General features: G+C 33.6%; 1 protein-coding gene across 1 annotated transcript in view; it reads right to left on the bottom strand.

Moving 5' to 3' along the window:
• Soxn (SRY-box transcription factor soxNeuro) overlaps nucleotides 1–26,222 on the bottom strand; it is a 216,668-nt gene that overhangs the window by 96,834 nt on the left and 93,612 nt on the right. The window contains exon 4 of the transcript XR_012480518.1: nucleotides 1,909–1,982. The gene's annotated coding sequence lies outside the window, so the exon portion shown is untranslated. The remainder of the gene's footprint in view (nucleotides 1–1,908; nucleotides 1,983–26,222) is intronic.

Below are 26,222 nucleotides of genomic sequence, written 5' to 3'. Positions count from 1 at the left end.
GAGGTTCATTTAAATGATATGAATCCGCGGAAAACCGCGAAAATCCGCGAAATAGAAAAAAACATTGAAAAAATATTTTTTTTTTTTTTTTTAATATTCATAAATTAAATCTAAATAAATAAAAATGATTTTACCTAAATTTTTATCATAATAATAATAGTCTAAAAAAATATGCGGTCGCTATCGATCAAGTTATTCGTGATGATGCTGACGATATTCGCGGCGACCACGAGATACTCGATGAGACGGGCTATGAGATGATTAAGCACTTTATTCATCAGTCAGCATCATCTTTCACATTATCGCGTCTTCAGTATGTGAATATAAGTTGTATATAACCAAGCCTGAAAGGTTCTCATGCGAACAAATAAAAGTCCTTGTTCCTTGTGAAACTCGACTCGAGTTAAGAAATTAAGACTTAACTCATATTAATGCTGTGACTCGAGACTGAGACTGAACCGCAATGTATTATGTATGATATAAGTATGCATTGCACGACCCGTAGGGTCACTAAGGTCACTAAGTTTATCGGGAGTGTAATCAGGATTATCCGCCTGAAGCCCGAGAAAGATGGGAACCACTGCACCGGGAAATATAGTCGTGCCGGCAATCAGAAACACATTACCGGTTAGCCGACTTGATAATACGTCCTGCTGTGATCTGTGATGCTTGGAAATAATACACTTCTGCTCCAGCTTCACACTTCGTACCAAGTTATTATTTTTTCTTTTACTTTATTTTATTCTGTTGCTGATTCCTTTATCGGAATAAAGACGTTTTGATCCACCGTGAGTTTCACTTTTTCTAATAAAAGTCTTTTTATTTAAGTTTTATCGAATTCATTATTTTTATCCAGTGAAAATGTTTATTAATATGTTCATTGAAATGTTTGAAAAAATTAAGAAAATTTTTTTATGGCAAATGATCTTGAAATTTTGTATACAGAAAAAAAAATTAACTTGAATCAAGACAAAAAATTCTTGAATCAAGTAAAATTTACTGAAACCAAGAAAAATTTCTTAGTTTAAGAATTTTTTTACTCAAATCAAAAAAATGGTTCTTCAAAATTATTTACTTAATATTTTAAATTGATAGAACTTATTTTGTTTGATAAGTCCACTGAAAAAAAACTAAGTAGTAGAATTTAATCAGATTCTGGTTACTTTTTAGGATTTTAAATGGCACATCGGACTCCGGAATGCCAAAAAATTTAATATGAATTAATAATTAAAAAAATTTGAAATAAATTAGACAGAAATGTTGTGGCTCATTAGACAGTGTAAATATCAATGTGACTGTCAGTTATAATTAGTAACTTAAATTAATAATTATTCCAACTAATTACTGTTAATAGCGGGAACTGATACCTCATACTAGAGTCTTTGTTGTAACAAGGCTTCTTAGTTCTCAGTTGTATACATATAGGTGTTTGTGCATTAATTTTATGGATGTAGGCTCTAACAAAAACGGGTGAAGAAACTACAAAGCAGAACGAGTAGAATGAATAGTGAAACCTTTGATGTGTGAGCACAGATGAATGCCTCGCTTTATACGTACATCAAACTTCTTACTCGACACTTGGCTTTGGCTTTAGCTTTATATTTACAACACATACTCACGTACACTCTTTCTTTCTCTATTACGATATTTGTTGCACTGTTAAGTTATAAGTGTTTAGTTGTATGTTCATACATTATAATAAAGTTAACCTTTCGTATTCTTGTGTAGTCGAAATATTTAGGCCCTACGACACCGGTATTATAACATGTAACATGTTAGTTGTAATATATGAGAGTTGATAGCTATTCTGACGGCTTTGATTACAGGAATTAAACGTGTAACACTAAATTTGGATCTCATTGACAGTGAAATGAATACAATAAAATGAATTCAAGTGATTATACATACCTTGATACTTTTATTTAACTGGTTCTGGATAATGATAGTGCACTTTGGAATTGAATCGACCGTTGGCTGTTGATCTGTAACATTAAGTTCATCTGATATTTTTTTATGAGGATTATTTTTAAAGGTTTAGAATTGAAAAAGAATTTTTATAGAAATTTTTATTACAAAAAATTTTTAATTTAGTTTAAAGATTTAAAATTTTTATTCTCAAGAATTATTTTTATGATGGAATAAAATTCAAAATTAAAAACCAAAAATATTTTTTTTGAGGTTTTGATAAAAAAATATAATAATTGATTAATTTTATCATTACTAGAAAATCGAATACGCTTTGCGCGCTTCTGTCAAAAAATTTATTATTCACAATTGAATGATTTTAAGACTTTCATGTAATTGAATTTATAAGATTATGAATAATAAGAGTCCAAAAAATTTTTAATCGTAAATTTATTATGATTATGTAAACCATTTAAAAAATTCCAAATTTGTGTGAAATTTTTGTCCTAAAGTTCAGTGACTTTTTTTATATAAAATCTTCCAATTTTTATAAAAAATAAGAACGATTTTCAAACAAATCTACACTACATATTTATTATAATCAAGGCCTTATATACATATATATATATATATATATATATATATATATATATATATATATATATATATATATATATAGCCCAGTCTGTTAAAATATCAATCTCGTCTTGGTTGTTTGTAAAGGGTTTGAGGGTGCGGGGAAAAAAGGGTGAAAAAATGGCGAGCCCTTGTAGTTCCCATCTCCGTCTGGGCAAGGTCATCAAAGATGCAGCAGCAATCAGCGACGGTAGTCAACACCAGAGCTGTTCTCCACTGTACGTGCCGCCAACACCCCAGGGACTGGATCCGTCTACTCTCATTTAAATTCTTTGAATCCTTCAATCGACTAGTGATCATACAGACATTGCACAGGGGATTTGCTCTTACATACTCCTCATTTTGTCTCTTCAATAATTAATATCCACACTTTTACATTTATTATTATGATCATTACTATTAATATTTTACCAAAATAAAACAAAAATAAATTTTGTAAATAAAAATGATCTGGGTATGTCAAAAAATAAATTAACAAGTCCCCTTCCTCAAAAAATATCTGATCTATTTATCAAAAAAAGAAATCAATTATCTTCATTCTGGCAGGTGAGGGTCCTGTAGTACGTAGTACGTAATAAAAAAAAAAAATAAATAGACCTATTAGTAGCGAGCGATAAATAATACTATTTATTAAAAAAGCATTACTGCTTGGTTGGTATCTGAGGTAATTTATCACGACGTCGTGCAGCGAACATGTGGAGTTTCGTTGGAAGTTGATCAACACCAGGGAGATGGGAAACGGGTGTCTTAGCAACTCACTCACTAAAAGCTCTGCTTTATTTTGTATTTTGTATTCTATATTATATACTTTTGAGGACAAAGCTGCCTGAAAGAACTTTTTCCTTTCCCCAGCGGGAAGCTCAAAGTGTGAGTGAAGAGATCAAAGTGTCTCATTGAAATAGGCCACGGCATTGAGCCCTCTGCGGGGGGTTAACATCCGAAATTTAATATATTTTATAAACCGATCAACCTGCCTATAATTAACGAAAACGTCACAATAATATTTGATAAAATTAAGCCGATTTTACAAACAATGAATTTTACAAAGTCACTGAAATTTAATAAAAAAATTCTGGAGAAATTTTGAAATTGAAATTTTTTTTTAATTAATTAACTACTATATTTTTTTGAACTTCATTCATAACTAATAATAATTTATTTTAATAGAATTTATTGAGTTAAATCAAGAAAAATTCAAGAATTTTATAAGAAAATTTTTAAGTAAATTCTATCATTTAATTCTCTCCATGAAGATTTATTCTCTAATTTTTATAATTATTGTATTTAGAAATAATAATAATAGTAATAATAATAATCTTTAAATGAAAACGTCTTGCAATGAATTGGTGGGGATTCATCGGTAGTTTGTTTGCCGCTTCGCGGTGGAACACGTGGACGCGGAGTGCCCGGAGCGAAGATAAACGGATTACGGGTGCTTTGTGTCAACGCCGATCCGGCTTCCACCCCATCCCCTTCCAACTGCATCCAGATTCTATTCTGAATCCTCCCCGCCGAGTATAGTAGCGGCTTTTGCAAAATGTTTATCGTTTATCTCACCAACTCCCGTCACAATTAATATACTACTCTACTCTGGCGCATGGACTGTTTTACACTATATACCATATACTACCAGTAGTAGAGCCTCTCATCAAAATCATCAATATCGTATTACGCGGTCCACTGCAGTAATACATTGACACCCCAAAGTAATCACCTTCAAGCTCAAACCTCGTCACTATTTCGACCGGCATTATATCTTACAATTACAATGCCAATACTCGTTTTTATCATTCACTGGCTCATCTATTCCCTCTGGCTTTTGGTTGTTATAATATTTATAATTGTTTAGAAAAAAAAATTATTAATTATTTATCTTGGAATAATTTTCTGATATATTCTTAAGTTATAAACAAAATTTCTCTTTTTTATATTTCTCCATTTGCCCATACAAAAATTTTCACAAAATTTTTTTTTTTAATTTCTTCCAATAAAAAAATTAAAAAATTTTTTTTAAGCCCAATTGAAATTCAAGTGACAAGTGAATGTATCAACAAAAATTCCACTCCCTTCGTCACATTCTCACATGTGTCCTCACATGCCTCACACACGCTCAAAAAGTAAGAGAGTGACATATCGGCCGCGTCAGAGTTCAGAGCGTTGTTTAGTGTCATTCATGTACACAGCGTCACATTGTCTGGATATGAATATAAGTATCATATAAGCATAAGCAGCATACCACCTCGACTTTCTCTCTCTCGCGACGTCTCAAGCCGCGTAGCTGACGCGTTGAAAGACGTTCGAGGCTAACAAAAGACTCCCTGATATATTACGCTTATTAATGCTTCTCTTCTCTTCTCTATTATACATGCCTTACTCGTATACTTCTCTCCGGTTATCGCTGCGCTTTCTTGTCCGCCTCTCACGGTTCACGGGATCCCTCCCCTGCTCGTGAGTGTGAGGAATATTAGTTATGTCAATGTGATCGTAAAGAACCGTGTAAAGGGAACGTTAAAGAAAAAAAAGTACACGGGATACCGCCCGAAATATTTTAAACCGTGTGGTGAAATAAAAATAAAAATAAATAATAAATATTCGTGTACTAAATACTCGCGCATTATTAGGCGGCTGTATTGAGCGCCGAGAGGTTTACAAATTAGTGCCAACAAATTTAACCCTCTGCTCAGGTACTATGTATAGAATACATAAGCCGACTATAATTATAATCATTATTATCGAGTAAATTTGTTAGCGCTCTCAATTGCTAAATATTTCGGCTCAAAGTCTTTTTATTTTACTTAAATAAATAATTGACGGTCTTTCAATGCTCATTGTCCTTAATAATATTTCCACGTTTGGGCTTATAGATTTCCAGATGTGTGAGTATGTGTGGAAATTATTCCCGACTGCCTTTTTTTTTGTTTATTTGTTATATAATAATTAAAAATCAGAGGTTAATAATTCGCATGGGCAATTGTTGACGATGTAGAATAGAATTGTATGACGAATTGTGTTGTTAGAAAATTCGTGGACTCCCGTATGTTTATTTATTTATTTATTTGGTTCAATGTCATTGTTCGGGGATTACTATTGGAATTTAAAGCTTTTGGACTTTTATTATTTGTGAATAATAAAGAAAGGTTAATGATTAATAAGCTTACATATATTAAGAAAAAGTTTCATTCATAATTTAGAAATTTTTTTTTCTTAATTATTGTTTGATAGAAAAAAAAATTGAAAATTTGTCTGGTTGTTGATAATTTCAGTGATCATTTTTTGGCAATTTTCCACTATATTATGATTAAAAAAAAATTAACTTGACGAAGAAAATTTTTTTTTTAACTAAGATCATTTTAAAGGATTTAATTTTTAAATCCAGAAAAAAAATTTTCAAGTATACTTTTTCAAAACGTAAAAATTATCTAAACAAATTTTTTCATTATCATAAAATTATCAAGGTCTGACTGTATTTGGTAATCACTACTAGATCCTTCGACTCATTTTATTACCTCACTAATAAATTTGATTTTAAAAATATTAAAAATTGTCATGATAATTAATCAAGATTATAAAGTTCTTCAAAGTTATTTTCTTAATTAAAGTTAATTTTTTTTTTCTGCATAGGATATTTCGTCGCGCAATTATCTAAATCATCACCCGATTGCCCGAAAAGTTTCTTCTTATATTCTTTATTCACCCTCTCTTTCTTCATAAGTAACTCACTTACCAGCAAATCAAAACAAATAAAATCCAGCAGCCAGTATAATTAAATCAAATCAAATAAAAATAAAAATAAAAGTGAGTTTATTCTCAGTCTAATTGAGTTGAGTTTCCTAAGTTCTTAGATCCTCTATCTATCTTATTTTCTCAGAAATATAAAAGAGTACCTGCGCAGCCGTAGCTCCGACTCTTGGCAAAGAAGATATGGCTAATGAGCACCAGGCACCGGTACTGATTGTCAGTCAGAGAAAACTAAGGAGCAGGGAGTAAGAAGCTTTGAAACTCTCTCTTTTTCCATCATCATCATCATCATCATCATAATCATTATCATTCTAGTTACCGAGCATGACCGATTAATTTATTTGACTTTCATCACTTCCAGTGCAGTAATGATGTCAAAATACCTCCGGAGTTCAGAGTCGGATTGTCCAAACTAGAAGCTAGAAGCTACTTTGAGTTTGGAGTTTCATAAAAGAAGCTTATATCATCCTATACCGGGCTGATGTGGGTGAGGAATGCTTGGAGCTAAGTAAAGGGATGGGACAAAGGAGCCAGAAAAGAGGTGATGGGGTCACTAGCCAGGCTCGATCTAGAATGTAGAGTATAGACTCAAGAGAAGAGGTGAGCCGATACTCCACTCACGTGTGTAATGTTCGGTGTACATATTTAAGTATGTGTGTGCCTCGAAACACGAAAGATTGGTTCTTAGTGGCTAACCAATCAGCTGCAAGGTTCTTTGTCTTGCCAGATTGGTTGAGGCATTGTTTTAAGGGAGGCACGACGCATGCGCAGATAACTACGTGGGAGGAACGACTATAGCGAGACTGCCCACGGAACTGAGCTTCTTCTTATTTTTTACTCGTTCTTTATTATCTTCGTCCTCTTATTTATACTTTCCTCCTCTTCTTCTTCTTCTTCTTCTTCCTCTTCTTCGTGGATTTTTTTGGAAGTTGTTTTGTTCTTGTTCCTGCGCTTACATCACTCGGTTCCATTTTGAGTTTCGGAATATCGAGTAAACTTTTTTCAAGATCCTTCTAGTCCTATCGTTTCGCTTGAGAATTTTATCGACAAATTTTTTAACGACTCAAATATTTTATACAACTGATCCAAGTGTATATAGATATATAAATATGTATTGTTGAGTCTTTACTCCTCGAGTGTACCAAGCGCACCGCTTTCAATTGATTCATTTGATCCACTTGTAATTTTATGACCCAATAATCGCGTCTCCGAATTATTTTATTTTATATACTTTTTTTTTTTTTATTGTTATTATTTCAATTCTTTGCCTGGAGATGGTTTGTAATTTACTGTGAGTATGACAGTTAATAGTTTAAATTTTTGAGAACTTTTGAGCACAATTGATGCTTATATATTTTTTTAGATTTAAATTTTTAAAAAGGAATTTTTAGAGTTTTTATAAAGAAAAGGACTGGTATTTCTTATTTCATTCATAAAATTTAAAAATAATAGTAGATTTATTATAAATAAATTTGAAACCCTAAAAAGCAACCATAATCTTAATAAATTTTTCTATTTAGTTCCTTCTGAGTATAAATAAAAATTTTACTCATTCCTCACCAATTTAACCACTAAAAGAAAATTTTTTCGAATTCAAAACATCTAAGAATTCTAAATAATTTTTTAAATAAATAAATTCCTCGTATAAATCGCAGATCGTACCAGAACATACAACCGGCTATTCCCCTTCGCCCTCATTGACAGTTCCCTGCTCATCTTCTCGGTCGAAAATGGCCGCGCCGGAAACGAGATGACGCGTGACCCCAGACGGATGCATTAGACGCACTTCCGGCGGTGCGACGCTTGCCTGGCGCTCAACTCCTCTCCTTCTCGTTCGTTCGTCCGTGAAACTCGGTTTAGTTGTCCATCCCACCCATTACGAATCATCGAGTGTAATCGCGATAATAGCAGCCGATCGCTCGAAAAATTCTCCTCTAAATAAAATTTAAAATTTTTACCCAGCAGAGTGTCCTTTTAAACTATTTATCGCTCTTTATTTTTCACTGTTTCAATTTTTTTTTTCTTCTTTTTTTTTTTTTTTATAAATTATAGCAGAGTAAAAGACATAATGGAGCGTCTCATGATTTCTGTCCGGATTTTCCGGATGGTATTAAACATTATCAGAGGCACATAACATGCACCAAGCGGAGGAAACAAAGCTTGTCTCTGAGTGAAACGCGGGCACGCTGCTGATGCATCGATACCGGATACGCCTGACTCTGCATGGAAAAAATGTCAAGGAAAAGGGAGTAGAGCTCCACTAGAGACTGCTACGAATTTGCGGACGAGTTTCACGTCATATGTGAACATATATGCACGTGATAGGTGATATATGTTGTACAGAGGCGATAGTATAAAACCCAGTGTCTCTTTTGCTCATTCCACTGGAGACTTTATCGGGCCAATATACGTCAGCTTGTGCGTTGTCGTCTCGTCATACTTTCTATATCATTCCTTCTATACATAAAACATAAATATATAGAACATATATAACAGCGTTTACTTCGACGCTTCTAGAATGTGTTACACATGTAACGTTAACGTAACTAATAAATAACTAATATTTGATATTTAATGGATAATACATAACCTACTCCGCCTACGCTTTGATCAGCCGCCTTTTTATATTATTTTATTTTTATGTTAGTTCAAAGTACAAAAAAAAAATGTTGTTTTGAAATTAGCGTGAAAATAAAAATGGGACATTCTTTAACTCCTGATCAAATTATCATTCTTTTAATAATTTCAATAATAATTCTATTTCATATGAGTGGTAAGTTACATTAAATTTTTTTATTATTTAACGGTTCAAGACAATATCAAAATATTTACTAAAAATTATTTTCTTATATCGAATTTAACAGCGAAAATTCCCCTCAAATTTCAGTAAAAATATTTTTTTATATACAAAAAATGAGACGCAATTACGCGAATTAGACCCGACAAAAAAGGACAGAAGTTTCAAATTGAAACGAGAAAGTAAAGCGTAGTTTGGGCTTTTGAATCGAACCAAAAACTGGGGAGTCAAATAGAGAGCAAGAGCAGAATGAGTAGGAGGAGTAGGCGAAAAAGGGAATTGACGGGCCGGTAGCGGAAGCAAGGATTCGCATAAATCCACCCCCTTGATGTCTGCTCTACCATGCCAGTAGTAATAGTCAGTCCGCTTGAGTTTAACCCCCGAAAACCGGCTCCATGAATATTGATCATTTCCCATTCTCTGGACAGGAGCGATGGCATATCAACGCAACATCATACAGCACAACTCACAGCGGTGATGCCTTTCGACTTGGACACGTACCGCCGGTTTCTGACCAAGGAGCCCAACCTAGAACAGTCCTACAAAACTATACACCCGATCTACGATGTTATTACACTTTAGGTTGGATTGTTCGAGAGAACTACTAGTCTATTTATGCCTTTCAGTATCTTGACGCGATCTAGTTATGCCAAGCACGATCCACTTTACCCGGATACGCCGTACGCCTAGCCTCTCTTCTATTGCTCTTACTTCTTCTCACCTCGGGCTTCAATCTTTATCTGCTCACGTTTCTACATCCAATTCTGCTCGAGACAAAAGGACAATCTAAAACTACCACCCTCTTACTCTAACTATTTTATTTACCAGCTAGACTTATTCTTACTGCCCAAAATCTCTTCGCTCTTAAATCCAAATAAAGTATCGATCTACTCAACGACTATCGGTTCTTACCGATAGTGATAATGACTGCTACTTATCTGATAGCGATATTAATTATCCATTTTTAAGCAATCCTAAACCGAAAAAAAATTATTTAACTGACATATTTCCTATTGTATAGAATTTTTTACTTGATTCAAAATAATTAGATTTTTTTCAACTATGTCTTGCTTCAAAATTTTTTTTATTAAATTAATCTTACTTTTTTTAAAATGTAGAACTTTTGTGAATCTTAAATTAAATTGAATTTAATTTAATGCATAATGAAAATTCAAATTAAAATCACATTATTAATTTTAATGATTACTGTTCCATTTTCAAAGTAATTAATTATTAAAACATTTATTAAATATTGTATTTATGAAGCTTATAAATCAACCGTTAAAATTTAAATACAATCAATAAAAGTGTTTAAATCAGAAAAAAATATCTTTTAATTAAAAAATAATTTTGTTCGTAAATCAAGAATATTTTTTTTCAATTCTTTTAAAAATAATATTAGTTGCTCTAGTGGTCGAGTTACAGTTAATGATGAATAATAAAAAAGTGATAGAATAGCTCGTAAATATAAAGCAGTTAGTAACTCGTAAAATGGGAAGTTAAAAATGAAAATAAAAAAAATAATAATCAGTCTTAGCGATCTGCTCATTTAAGAGTTTTACCAGTGATAACTGGAGCTTATGCAAATGATGTGCAAAACTGTTAAGGCTGAGGTGAATGAGGTAGAGGCTGAAGGGAACGAATAGTGAGGAAAGAAAGTGGGGAAAAGTGCAGAGAAAAGCATTGAGAGCATTCACAGGAACAACTCACGAACAAGCGCGCAGTTGAATGAGCCAAGTCCCAACCTCGCGAATTTTCCTTACTCTTTTTGCTCTTCGCCCTCATCCCTCATCCTTCAACCTGTGAGGCTGCTGCTGCTGCTGGTTCTGCTGCTGGAACACTCTATCTCGGGCATTATCTTTATTAAACACCTCGGAGAGTATTCTCTCAAAGTTTTTTCCAACCTTTTTTCAGCTCCGCTTCGTCGTTGATCCTGCGATACTTAATACTTCCATGCATTCACTTTTTAATGTTTTATTTCATAAAGTGTATTTTATTTACTAAATATAAATACTTTTTTTTTTATTTTATTTCAGTTTGAATGCATATGTTTATTTTGATGACAAGTTTTATTATGAATAATCTGTCTTAATTAATTTTAGGGGCATTTTCCGCAGAAAAAAGTCTTAAAAAAAGAATTTTTTTTTTTTTTTTTTTTTTGAAGAATTCGTTTACAATTTAAAAATTTGAGTTTTAAGATTAAAAAAGTAATTTTTGTAACAAATAAGTGTTTCTTTTTTAAAAAATTAAAGAAAAAGTAGAAAATTTTAATTAACTCAAATAAAAAAAAAAAAAAAAGACTTATTTTTTCCATTAGTTACGATTTAAAGAATAAATTTTAATAATTATTAATATTTTATCTTCAAAATTTTAATAGTGGACCTGAATATTCCTCATCCCTTAAAAAAATCTATCTCAATAGAAAATGTAATTAATCAATTACAACAAGATAAAGATTGAAACAAGCTCAAAAAATTTATCTATCAGATATTTGGACAAACTAAATCATACTTTGTCCCATAATGGACTCGAAAGTACCTAGCACAGACATAACAAGTAGTAATAGCATACTTGTAATACAAGCGGTGGTGTGAATGTTCACAAACGAACCCGTGAGCTGAAAATCCGCGTTTGTGCCTGAGTTTGAGAAATATAAGCTCTAAGCGAAAAGTTCAGAAGCTGAACACCATACGGAAGAAGAGTCTGCTCTCTCATGAGAAAGCCGAGTATAATGTCCGATGTTGTTGATGCGAAATAGCTAGTACACTATACATATATTGTATAGAGAGTAGGTGCAGCAGTAATGCTACCGGCATCCAGTCAAACTGATGTGCAGAAGCAAAGCAAAGGTTTGGTTCCAGTGCGGGCCATTAGTTGATGAGCCTTCCGTCCTTGTTCGCCTCCACCCTCCACAGATATAATACCGTGTGTGAGCCGAGATGGCTGCCCCCTCACTCTGCCCGTCTTTGCCTTTGTGCTTCTCTGAAAAGCTCCAGTTTGTATTATTATTGTTACCTTTATTATTGGCATTCAACTTATACTCGCGGCGCTTTTTTCGATACATTTAATGGAGGAAAATTAAAATTTGATTGCTGAGTAATCCGACCAGGCGGCTTACATGATAACTCATGGTTAAGTTTAATCAATTGGATATTTATTTCATTTTTCGTGGGAGTTTATCGTTGAGTTTTATTGTTTTTCAAAAGAATTTAAAGTTTGAAGAAATGAAAATTTTAAATATTTTTTAAATTGGTTTTAAAATCTTGTTTTATTTATATTTTAATATTTGGCCTGATATGGTCAATTTTCATTCAAGGCAATATGAGAAAATTTTTTCACCATTTAAAAAAAAAAAATTTCTAAGTAGAAAATTTTTTTATAATCAATTAATTAATAATTTTAAATCAGTCAAATTAAAACCCCAAATTTTTGTAATTTACTTTAAAATTAATCGGTAATTATCCAACAGACATTTAATAAAGCAAAAAAAAAAAATTGGCAAAATTGTAAGTGCGAAAAATACCTATAAATTTATTAAGTTAATTTCTCTCGGAACGGTAAATATATATTTATAGGGTAGTCGGGGGTAAGAAGCCAGTGAGCTAGCGAACGAGCAAGTAGTAGTATAGCATAGTTATAGTTATATATACATAAAATAAGGCCGTGCAAAGGGCATCATTCTAATTGCCCCGGACTTCCTTTCATCCCCTTTGTGCAATCCCGAGTGCGCAGCTTCCTCCTTTGCCCTTGCCCTCTTATATATAGCCCGGCATCCACCCTCTTCACCCTGGAAGCTTTCTCTGCTCAGCAACCCCCAGCAGCCCGCCTCCGTCCATGCCAACTACTAAGTCATTTCTGCGATTAATTTTTCCTTCCAATTTGCACGCGGTAGTAATTAAGGGATGCTACCGACTCTCGTGCTTTGACTGGGGAGGGAAACGCCGATGGATATAGCTCAGGGGGACATATAACCGAAGAATATTTTACTCTGGTTGTTAAACTTCTATATCTAACGCTCTAGATTCAGATTCAACGTTTCCTTCGAAACAATAGCGTGGATAAAGATAAGTATAAATTATTATATCCCAGACTTGAACTATTAAACTCCAGACTTTGGACTTTTAAATTTAGGCTTGCTTCATTGTTTGTGATTTTTTTTTAAATCACATATGATAATTAGGATCAAGGGGGTATTTTTTTTCACTAAAGATAAAAGATCTTTAGTACTTTTAATGTAATAACGTTTTACTTCAATTGAAACTTTTGACTTTTAACAAAAATAATTTTTACAAAAAATATAATAAAAGTATATTTTTAACAATAGAAAATATATTTTCTAATGTATTTCAATTATAATTAAAATTTGTAAGAAAAATTTTTCTTTTAAATCCAGTTAATTTTTTTGTTTAGTATAAAATTCAAAATATCTTTAATTACTTACTAACTTTAGAATTTTATGTTATCAAATAAATCTTCCTTGAACTAAATTACGCTTATTCTCTTAATCATACATTCATAAGATGAACATAATAATTCATTAATAAAAATCTACGTAATAATACAACAACAAGAGATATTAATTACTCGAGGCTTATTTAGTGGCCGACGATATCATTTAATGTCGAATTTGGTCCCTCAACCAGAATAGAAGCAGGGAACTACCCTAGTCTGTCATATCTGACGATGATTCGCCGTGACATGTCTAGGGCCTACGATATAGGGTTTTAGTTCTAGTTCCAGCTTCTATTATATATATCATCGTGGCCGTGTTCTTGTAGACAGAGTACAGGGTAGAGACATGACAGCCGAAATTCCTTGTGGACGTGCGTACAACCGAGTAACCCCTGGCCGTGGTTTAATGACGTATAAACTATGCGTCGGATTAGCACTGCAGATCAGCCTGCCGGCTCCCCAGCGTACGATGATATGCTTCTCTTACTATGACGCCTTATATCACACTCTCCTTTCCCTGGCTTATTCACATTTATGTATATATAAACACGTAAATATATAAATATAACGCCTCCGAACTTCATGACTTCTTCCTGATGATGCACGGAAAAAAATTTTGTTTAAAAATTACCATGACAATAAAAATAAACGTGAGACACTCATAAATTCCTCATCTAAATACAATTCGTTACTTTTTTTTATTATTAGTTATTATTCTATCTATAGATTTTCAAGTAAAATAACTTTAAAAAAAATTAATTAAATATCCTTTGACAATAATAAGTCCAATTATAATTTCATCCCATGTGTACGGTAAGCTGCATTGTTTTTGTTTATTTTATGGCCGAGTCCGGTAAATTTTACTGACACAAACTTTAAAAAGTATTGCTGTAACTAATTAATGATAAGACAGCGCCTTAAATTATGATACAGCCCAGTAATTTTTCTCATTTATTAAATAGTAAATTTTTATGAAAATTTCTTTGTTTGTAAAAAAAAATAAATTCGAATCATTGGTTTTCCGCTTATTGAAAAATAACTTTTTCCATTTCTTCCTTTTTCTTCTCTATTTTTTTTTTTTTTCGATCGCCGCTGGGGTCTGCTTCGAATATGTGCAATCTATCGAAAGATATTCATGGGAGTGGGCATGGTGTCGGCGGTTCCCGCATCAGAGAGCACTATCCGCAATATCACTATCTTTTCTGTAGTACTATCTTCTCCCCTATCAGCCATAACTGTCGCGTCACCATCACCAATGTCTTATTGATTACGTCCCTGCCTTACATTATACCGGCCCTCATATGATCCCCTCCCCCCTTTATCCTCCAGATCAACCAAATCAAAAAAGCCAGAATTGGTGAATGATAGTCCGGAAGCTGGAATATGCGTTTTTCCAAATAAAACCTCCAGTCCATTCTCCGATCTCCGTTCTCGTTCGGATGTCAGCCCGTGACCCCTCTACTTTATCCCTTTACATTTTTATATTCTATTGTGTTGCTGTTCTGTCTATTCTTTTCTCACTCTTCGCAGTGGTCAGGCCAGAGTCTTTTACTTCCAGCTCTACCCTTTAATCGATTGTCCCTTTCATTTCTGGGTAACTCTCGGCAGAGTTTCATTTATCAGGATTTGTGTTCTCGGATTCTTCATTGGACACTCGCTGCTTTCTTCGACTTTAGGTTTGAATTTCATTTGACTAAGCCTATCAACTTCACCGAGAAAAGTGAACAGTTATTTACTATTTTATACAGAATGAATAATCAAACTTTTTTTTTATACAATTGTAAATGATACTATTTGCGTGATAAAAAATTTTGAGTCATTACATAATTCTCTTTATTCTATAAAATAACTTCTAGATATTTTTAGTAGTATTTATTATTTAAAATACTATGACAGCAAAATTAATTGATTGATTTTTTCTATATTTCCCCAATTTATTTATTTCTATGTATTTTTACTAATTAAATTGAAGTCACTATTTAGAAATAGAGGCAATTTCTTTTTAAAGTGACTCTCGTCGGTAAAAATCATTGTTCCCATTTATCATAGTAATGATTACTTTTATTTCCTTGTGTATACATTGAAGATTGTACTAGGGTGATCTTGAGGATCAAAGAGAAGGAATGACTATTTAAAGGTTGAAGGCATTAAGATACAGCGACGACAACAACAACGACAAATGATCATTAATAACTCGATAATAGTTTTGACGGAGATGGATACGGATATGGAGGATCCATCTTGGATCTCCGATGGAGTGAGTGATTGAAGACATGCCCTGAGGGTTTGGCTCGCGCGTAATTCAATATATATCGGTGACAGGGTAAGACCAGGCAGGTCATTGCATTGTTGTATATGGATTCCAAGCGAGCCAGCGTCTCCTACCTCTAGCTCTGCCTCGAGTACTGGCCAGACAGGACACGTCTCTTATATACCAACATATATGGAATATGTATTTGTATGTATGTGATGTGCCATTCAATATATAATACTGCTGGCGTGTCTCATTGTACCCCACTTGACTTTGTTGTCGGCGAATAAGACGCGAGGAACACGCTATTATGCTCACTTTTTATTTTCGTCCTCACGTTTATACTCACACTCCAACAGAGTTTAGACACTAGACCAACAGTCCAAGTCACTGTTTAAGGATGGTGTATTGTTCGATTAATTATTCTATTTGTTGGGTAATGATCCGATCATTTTGTGGGAGCGATCTTCTGATTGCAGGAATCGGGAACGGATGTATGCTCAAGAAATTTTTTGCTTAAAATTTTGTACGGAAAAAAAATAATAATGAGAGCTAATACATCATAGAATTTTTTTTTTAATAAGTACTTGCACGCCCAGATCATTAAAAATGATCAATCCGCGGAAATCCGCGAAACAGAAAAAAAAATTGAAAACATGAATATTTAAATATTCATAGATTTTATTTTTATAAAATATATTAAAAGTGATTTTGCATGAATTTTTATAAAGAAAAAAAAATTACTATAATAATAATAATTTTAAAAAAATGAGCTAATAATTTAATGATGTATTTTAAATATCAGGTGTAATTATAATAAATTTTCGAGTTTGAGAATTTAACTTACTGTATAATTATAAGTAATTATAATAAAATAGTTTTCAATGATACAGGTTATTAATATTCGGTTATTTTAATAAGCAAGTCAAGGATGAAGACAAAAATACGAAATAAAAAATAAAAAATAAAAAAGGTTAAATGAGAAATGATATTTTTGTCACGATGCATATAGAATGACGATGTGTACACGTCGTGGAATACCATTAGCTGGATAATAGCTCGACAATTAACGGCGTGGCGTGCATAAATCTTGCCTGAAAGGAACTCGAGACGCTCTTGGGGTATTTAAATAAATAAGGGGCATCATTGTGTGGCCTGAACACAAACACGCACACGAACAGAAACACCAATACACCATTGAATTATACACCGAGGTGAGTCGAAATGTCATTCGACGTATGTCACCGGCCCCGTCCCACCTTCGGAGAAACCCGAAAAATGCTAATCACTTTATTCTCTATTCGGAAAATTATCGCACCGTGGTAATTCAAGTTTTTTAGTGGCTCACTTGAGGCTCGAGTTGAGTGTGTGTGTGTGTGTGTGTCCCTTAAATTTCACACTTATAATTTAATATTTAATATTTTTTCACTTTCCATATTTTTGAAAAGCTTGACCCGAGGCTATGAATAATGAATAATGCATTATTTTATTTTACCAATGCATTATTAATTTTACAAATAAAATATTCATCATGGTTACTTTTATTATTCAGAAAATGAATTATTTATAATTTACATGACAACCTTGTAGTGATACATTCGATAAACTGGTGGATGGTTCAAGATCTAAGGATTTATGAAATTAAGGAAAAACTAACGTGAGAACCTATAACTGATTAATATCATGACAATAGAATCAAACTATATTCAAATTTCAACAAAATTATGCTTAAACGTGAAAAAAATTTCACATAGCGCCATATATATATATATATATATATATATATATATATATATATATATATATATATATATATATGAGGCTATATATAAGAATAAAAAATAATTTATTGTGATATTTCTTTTTTGTAAAAATGTCTATATCAATTAACATGGTTTGTTTATCAAAAATTAGTTTTGTAATTGATTAAACTAAAAATCAATGTTAAATAAGCTTCTCAAGAGATTCAAGGAAATAATTTTTATTTTAGTACTTAATTCCTTAAACCTAACTCTCTTGTTACGAGATAATTTAGCGACCATGCGCCATCTGTCGGAAATTCAACACTATTTTAATTAAAAATTATATATGATCAAAAAATGGCCATTTAAAAAACGTGTACACTAATTTATAATAATAGTAAATATTATTATCATTATTGTTATGACTATTTAACAAATTGGTATCAGCAGGTGTTTCAGATAAAGACATATAGAGATGAGTATGTGGTAGGTGTGGGTGGGTGGTTAATTTGTGATATCAATAATTTATCCATTTGGGTGGTCGCAAGAGTTGTGTTCAGTGTTCTGGTGACGGCGTTGTGTTCGTTTGTCATTGGATTCTCCACGGTTCGTCTGTCTGTCCGTTTCTAATGTACTCTGCACCCTGTACTCCGTACTATGCCGGTGGCAATGCTCCAGTACACCGCGGACGTGGCCGTGGCTGCTGGTTATGTTCGTTAGTTTTAGGTTGGCGGGAATCCAGTGACGGTATTATATCACTATCCACACCACTTGCATCGGCACCCTCTCACCCCCACCCCCTTTTCACTGGCCCCTTTCTCCCGCCACATTCTGGTCATAGTATCGAAAACAGGGAATGAAAAGTACGATAGTAAACCCCGGCTCCGGCTCCCGTCAACCGACTCGCTCGGTAGCTTTCCCGCGGTTCGATGCCCACACATTTTCGCTCTCATCAACTCGTTTACAGAGTTCTGGTGATATCAGGAAATCGATGTAGCCATGCTAAAATTCCTGGGAAAGAACGCCCGTACTTTAGATTTGTTTTTGGTTTCATTTCAGAGGGAGACAATTCTTTTTTAATATTTTTTTTATTATTAATTATTGGTTTATCTACTGTGGAAAAGTTAGTTGAGGAGTTGTCTGATTAAAAATTACGAAAAATTGAAATTTTTGGTCTAGAATAAGTTAATTTTTAGATTTAATTTATTTTTTAAGGTTATTTCACTGGAAGGAATGTATATATAATATAATAATAGCTAGTAGTAAAAAAAAATAACATTAAATTATATTTTTATAAATAATATTCGAATAATTGCATCAAACTTTATTAGTATTTAATAAAATTTTATTAGATAAAATTAATGTAACTTTTATTAATTAATGTTATATTAATTAATAAAAGTAATGTAACTCAACCGTTTTTAAGTGTTGTCAATTAAAACCCTCCTACCTCGACGCATGTATGTAAAATAAGTTCAATTGTCCTTCATTCTCTTCTATTTTAACATAAATTTGAAAAACCAGAAGATAAAAGGCATAAAATATTCACTGGGCGAATGTGGTGGGTGGATAAGGTGTTAATATTCAGCGATTAGCATTCCAGCATTAAAAAGCGCCAGTAGAGGCATCACTTGCCTGCGATTTTTCCTCCGTCTTGCCGTGATTATGAGATGAGGGGCAGCCTAGACTTTTATGCTTGTCCGAGACCGCTGGGAAAAACCCATTTAAAAGTTTGATTAAGAAACCGGCCGGCATTATTCTCATGCTAATTATGCGGCCTCGGTCTTCTATTCGTATTCGGCCCGCTTAAAATAACGTCAAAATATATATATATATATGGAATCCCCCTCGGAGAAGGAGAATCAACTGACGTTTTTAATTTTTTTACATTTTGCCTTGGAATTTGTTTGCTCTCTACTCCAATTTCTTATTTTCCTTACATTAAAGTTGAGGAAATCTCTTCGTCCTTCTGTATACATCACAAAAGACGTAATATTTGTGTTTATAGTTTTAAATTAAAGTTTATTCATCAGGTAATTACCGTGACCGTCTATTGAATTTTCAAAATTTTTAATTCTGGATCCACTGATAAAATAATTTTATAATTATTAATAAATTCATTTGCTTGGAACCATTTTATTTTTCTAATATTTTAGAACAAAATAAATCATCGACAATATTAATATGGAGATAACTTTTGTTTATTTAATACCCTAAAGATTATTTTCGTTTCGCGTGGATTCACTTGATCTCGTACCTTCTACCCTCAACAGGGGGCGAGCAGACCAGAATTTCAGCAGCAAGAGAATAAAAAAAAAAAAAAAAAAAAAGAAAATCTGGAGGGTGTGTAGAATTATATGCACCACTTGGCCATACCGCCATCCACATTTCCTGTTCGCTCGTGTACCGAGTCAAACGCACCGGAAACAGCTCTCGCCTTTTCTCCTCCACGGTCACACCCATCCGCGATTCAGCTTTAAGAGAATCCCGAAACTCGCATCACACACGGTACTTTTGCATGGGTGAGCTACTTTTTCGCAAGGGTGTGCCTTCTTAATAGCCGAAAACACATATCGTAAAAGTACGCAATGGCTCGACATTAGAAGGGGAAATCCCGTCTATCTGTCATCGCCCCTGCCTAAAAAACTCTCTCAAAATCCATATAAAAATTACTGAGGACATAAAACAGATGAAAATGTGTGTCATCAGTCATCACTCGTTTGTCTGGATTCATTTTTATAGAATATATCAATTTTAGTATTAGACATTTTTGTGTCAATTTTTTGACTAATTTCAAATAATTATATCGATACATGATAATGCTCATATAAGCTCAAATATAATATCATATTTAAAGATATGTCTGCTTGATAAAGGAGTGAAAAACATCACCTACGAATCACTCCATGATTTTAGCATATTTCACCACAATTTTCAATAAAACTTTCGAACCAAAAGTTAAAATCAGGCATCGAACCCTCGATAAAACCACTTACCAAAATAAAACCCATTTGAACACCCAATAGATCAGCAGTCAGGAGGTCAAGGACGTAAATTCCCACGGCATATGCGGCAAGTCGCGTGTCCACAAATAATTCTCATTTCCAATGACAGCCGAGCATTCTCACGGGGTCGCATCCCCAGAACCCCGCCGCTCGATTAATTGCTTTACTCACAATCAGAATAATACAATTTAGCTGAAACCCAATGTTTACCCCTCCCTTTCCCCATCATCGATACATCCACCTATATGGATTACAGTGCCCTATCGCCTATTCACGGCTCGTTTACGTAACGATCGATTAATATATATCAATATCAATCAATACTACAATCAGTGGAACTTCCCAAACGCTTTTTCTGAAACAGCCAAGACAATGCTCTAATTCATCCATATATTATTAGGCACTTTTATATACATATATATCTATCGCAAGTAGAATAATAATGTCGGGTATTTAGGATTAGGGGGAGTTGAATAATGTACGTAAGCCTCCAAGTGTATTTTATACTCCGTACGGGAATGCGGGAAGATTGTACGTACTTTGTGTTACAATCACGTTTGCTCATTGCTCGAGATTATTGCCGGGTTTTAACATTGGAAATCCATTTTATTGTGCTTACTGTTATATTATTCAACTAATGTTTTACTTTTTATCTTATTCTTATTGTATTATTGTATATTGTATATTATTATATAAAACCTTACATAGATAACTTAGTAAGGCTGCTGCTCTAATACAATGCTTCCGGAATCAAAGGCTACTGTAACTTAATATAAACCACTGCGGGGCATTAGGCATTAACCATTACCATTAGCTACCGAACATTGTTATCCCTGTATTATAACCTAATAACGACAATACACATCTATCGGGATTAATAGTATAGATATGTCACTCGGTTATTTATAAATTTGTTCAAGACTTTGGAATATACTAGTCCCAAGTCTTGTTAACGAGGTTTGTTTCGCTGATTAATCGTAATCGTGATCGCTGGATAGCGAACGGGCTCTCTATTGTCAATGGGTCTCTAGATATTCATCCAAATTCTTTCTTTATTGGATTACTTTTCTTGGGCTTGAGAAAGAGAAGATTAGAATTTTCATCACCCGGGGGTGTTTTTGTTCATTTATGGATTCTTTAAAATGGGTACCATGGTTAGTCCACGATTTGGAGATCAAATTGTGCACGGATGAAGAGAGGAGGATTATCCTGGTTGAAAAGAATGGGCTTCAAATTGAAGTCTCTAATATTTTCGATAAATATTGAATATAAATCATACATGGGAATATATGAATTGTATATGATTTATATAAATTACTAAATATATTTTTTTTCATTGGAACTTAAAAATTTTTCTAGACTCGTCCGATTTTTGAGCTCAAACTTTTAGTACTTTAGACTATTTAGTATCTATCTTTTAAGCATTATAAGCTAAAAAATAACAAACGTCACAGAAATAGCTTACAGGGTCAATCCTCCCAAAGATTTTTCAATTTAAAAATTTTCTTAAATTAAAATTTCAATCCCCACATTCTTTGAAAAAATTTTTTCCCTAAAAAGGAAGCAGAAAAAAAGCTTTGAATAAAAATAACCGATGAGAAGCCATATTGGTTAGTAGTGACAGGACCTTTAAGAGGGTGCTTTGTCGAGGTGGTGTGCTACCCTTTAAAATACCCACTCGGTCTTCGGTCGAAACTCTTTGGCCTAGCGTTGTTTTCCCTCTCTTTCTCTTCCTCTATCTCTGGCTCTGTCAACGGAGCTTTCTCTTAAGCTCAACATCTTTGCACTCACACTCACTCAATAGCGTCTGCCGCTCCTCACAACAGAACTTGGGGTGAAACCAAGGAGACCAGATTAGAGGGGCGAACCCAAACTCAAGCTCGCTCTGTGTGTGTGCTCGCTCAGAAACTGGCGACGGTGCTGGTACTCGTGTACTCGACACTGAGTTTCTGAGATTTCAGACTCTGAAGCTTCAACTCCTATCTTGCTAACTTTAGCCCACCTTGAAACAATTATGGTGCAAGTTAAGATGGAGGAAATTGTCGCACGACAGGAAAGCGGATAGTTTCTATATAACAACTTTCAATTGATTATTTTGTACATATACATTGTTAATGAATTTTAATTTTTTTTTACAAGTCAATTTTAAGCTTAATACATTAAGTCATACGCGGCCATAGCAGGATTGAAACAATGATATTTAATTTAGAACTTGATTAATCAAACTTAACTCTCTAGTAGTGAGATAATTTAATGACCATGCGCCACCTATTGGAAATTTTCAATACTAACTTTGATCTAAAAATTATATATGGGCATATATGAATCATATCACAAAATTTACCCACCAATTGAGTCAAATAAATTTTTCTATTAAAAATTTCTTGTCACTAGCTTTATTTTAGAGTACAATAAAATTGAATTTCTTTCTAAATAACCACAAAATTTAGTTTCGATTTTTGCGTGTGAATTTTATTGACTATCAATATCTGTAATTGAGCAGTAACGATAAATCTTAAATAATGTCTCGGTGGGATTTGGATGGAAAATAACTGAAAAAGTATAAAAGCTCAACCCCATCTGTTATTTAGATCGATTAGGGAATTATATTGGTATCGAGTGTCCAGTTCATAGCACAGTTGGTTTTGGTTAGCTCGACAGATCTGGTTGTCTCGTTCGGATGATGAGTACGGAGCAATGTCCGACGGACCTTGCGCACATGCGTCGGGAATAATAGCAATCGAGTTTCAACGTGCTGCCGAGTGATATGTTTGTGTGCTGTGCATCTGCAGTATCCAGACTGCACATTCCACATATGTGTTGTGTGTCTGTCTCTTTTATCCCCGCGGCAGAGCAGAGTGGGTGGTCCGAACTGACGAATTTACGATTTAATCGTTGGTACGAGTTTCCGGCTCGCGTCCGATCGAGCCCCACAAAACATTTGCAAATACTGTCGCAAATACGATCTCTTGAAATTTCGAAATCTCTTTATCCGTATCCACCCATCTGCGTTCAATAAAAAAAACTTCTCGACAGAGATAAAAAAAAAATATATATATATATATATATATGCATTTAAATGGACAAAATAAACCCGACCGCAATTAAACTATTTATAATTGGACGCTTTTTTATTTTTTGATTTCGTTTTTTGCTGGTAGAGCGCCCGCGATCGCGACTCAGCTTGTGACTCTTGTTTGGAGTGATTGAATTATTCTTTTTATAGAGAAGATGATAGATATTAGATTGATGCTGTAATTGATACATCGATTCTTTTTCAAAATTATTTGCATCGATTTTAGATTGAAAAAATCAAAATTTCGTTGTTTTCTTTATTTTTATAATTCAAATTCGTAACAAAAAATTTATTTTAGTCTTCATCAAATTTTTTTGTAAAAATTTACTCAAAAAAAAATTTTAAAAACTGCTAGATATTTTTATTTTCAATAATTTTTTAAACTGAAGTAATTTTTTTGAAAATAAATTGCATTGAATTCTAATTAAGTAAAGTCCAAAAATATTTTGTCTCCAAGTATAAAAACTAGTGTTTTTACTTTCTACACAAGAAGATATTAATATACAAGTATTAATACTGATATAACAGATACAATGATTCTAATTGAGATCTGCGATATAATCAGCCTGCAGTAATACATGTATAGTAGCCACGCATCTACATACTTGGAACTTCAAAGGGAATTTTAACACAATGTCTCTAGAACAGTATGTATATTGCATGAACATATATGTACTCCATGCTCTCTAAAGTGGATCTAAGAGTCATGAGCAAGAGAGCGAGTAAGTGGCTACCGAAGATACCGAGGAAGATGAGGGAGTGAGCCACCTCTAGCTCGGTGTAATAGTAACTAGGTACATAGGTGTAAGTACTCCAAACTCATACTCCATATGTATACATAATATGTACAGCAGAGCAGAGTAGAGAGAAGAGGTGAGCAGGAGCAGGAGGGTGAAGAGAGCAGGATGAACGAGGGTGAGCCGGAGGGAGTAGAGGATAAGAGGAGTTGCCCTCCGATTGGTCCATGCCAGGACCCCAACCTCCGACACGCACATAACGCTGCCAGATCGATACGCACTGCCCAAGCTTCTGTCTGTATCTCGCTTGGATACTCCGAGCCTGTCATTTTTTCTCTCTCGGTTTTAATATCGCGGGTTACGAGTCGGTGGGAAAAGTTTCAACATTTCAAATATTTACTCTATTTTAAGGGAAAATGTATAGAATTTTTGAGAAAATTCAAGGGAATGAATTTTTTACTAAGAAAAATTTGCGTAAAGTTAAAAAAAATTTTTTTTTATCAAAATTGAATTATTTAGTAATATTCTGACCATTAGATTTCAAATTTCGCGCGCTCACCGACGCGCCATCTGTGAAATTTATCTTTCATTTTGCTAACGTTGACGAGCCATTTTGTTTCAGTAGAAAAATTATTTTTTATAATTTTACTTTAAATTTGATATATTATTCTATAAAAAACAATAAATATCTCCTAATATGACCTGATGTATCTGAATTTAGCTTGATATCGTCAATCTTCCCATCAGACAATCACATACAGGAGTAACTATATCAAGGAATTATACCAAGGGATGCATATCATTTAAAGCAAACATCTTTGATAATACATTATACATATTCTTGATTATAAATTATACATAACATATAAATGTAACATTTGCCGTAGAGGGTACTATAGAGTTGAAAATGCTTATGAATTCATAGTCGTCGAGAAGGTAACCCGAGGCAGAAGGAGTGCAGGGAGGAGGTAATAAATGGTGTGCTTGTTCTCCGGTAGTAGTGGTTTAGCTAGACCTATGTATCCTCATATATAGAACAGTACATTTATCAACTGTTATGATATGCGTCCTGAACCCTTCCACCCAGGTCTATCGTCTAAATTTATGAGCCGTGCGACCGCCTTTGTTGAGTCATGTCACTTCTGCATTGTTTGAATGATGAGCGTTCGATATTTTTCCTCCAACACAAGATATAAAAACCAAGATTCAGGATTCAAGATGGCTCGACATTTTTGTCATCAAGGAAATGATGCTCATCATGCAACCTATGATTTGATAACAAATGAAGAAATGATGATGATGACCCGAGTGGAAGAATCGAGAAGGAGGTTAACGGAAATAAACAGGAGCAGGTTTAATTTCCTGAAAGACGTCGATTTAAGTTTGGAATAAAGCGCCGACTAATGAATTAAATTATAGGAAACTTCTGAGTTTACTGGGAAATTCTAATACACTTGGCTTAAAAGTGTGTGTACAAATCCGGGCAAGTTGGCTCTTCTCTCTTTACTTGGCAACTATGGAGGAGCAAAGAGTGTGCTCCAGTATTGTGGAGCAAGATGGAGGAGGAGAAGGAGGGCCTGGGCTGCTACCGGGCAATTATTTAGCTTCGCAGAGAGCAACAGAAAACCCGTTATGTTGTATAGCTCCAAGTCCTTACTCACTTTGCTTGTCGACGTTTCATTCAGCCAAAGTCTAATTAAAGTGCAGCAGCAAGTTAAATTAAAACACGATAATGTTGCAAAGTCTCTTTTGCTATGTTATCATCAAATTTTAGAGAGAAAATTCCCTCGGAAATTTTTTTTATATACTAAAAAAAATCATTATTATTTAAGAAGAAGATTTTTGATCAAAAAACAAAATTATTTTAGAGAGGTTCAATTGAT

The sequence above is a fragment of the Cotesia typhae genome, unplaced genomic scaffold (assembly GCF_013202065.1).
Source record: "Cotesia typhae breed Kobodo isofemale line unplaced genomic scaffold, CoteBio_Ctyphae scaffold_13, whole genome shotgun sequence".
Lineage (NCBI taxonomy): Eukaryota > Metazoa > Arthropoda > Insecta > Hymenoptera > Braconidae > Cotesia > Cotesia typhae.
The sequence above is the reverse complement of the archived record's forward strand: the minus strand, read 5'-3'. Positions and strand labels throughout refer to the sequence as shown.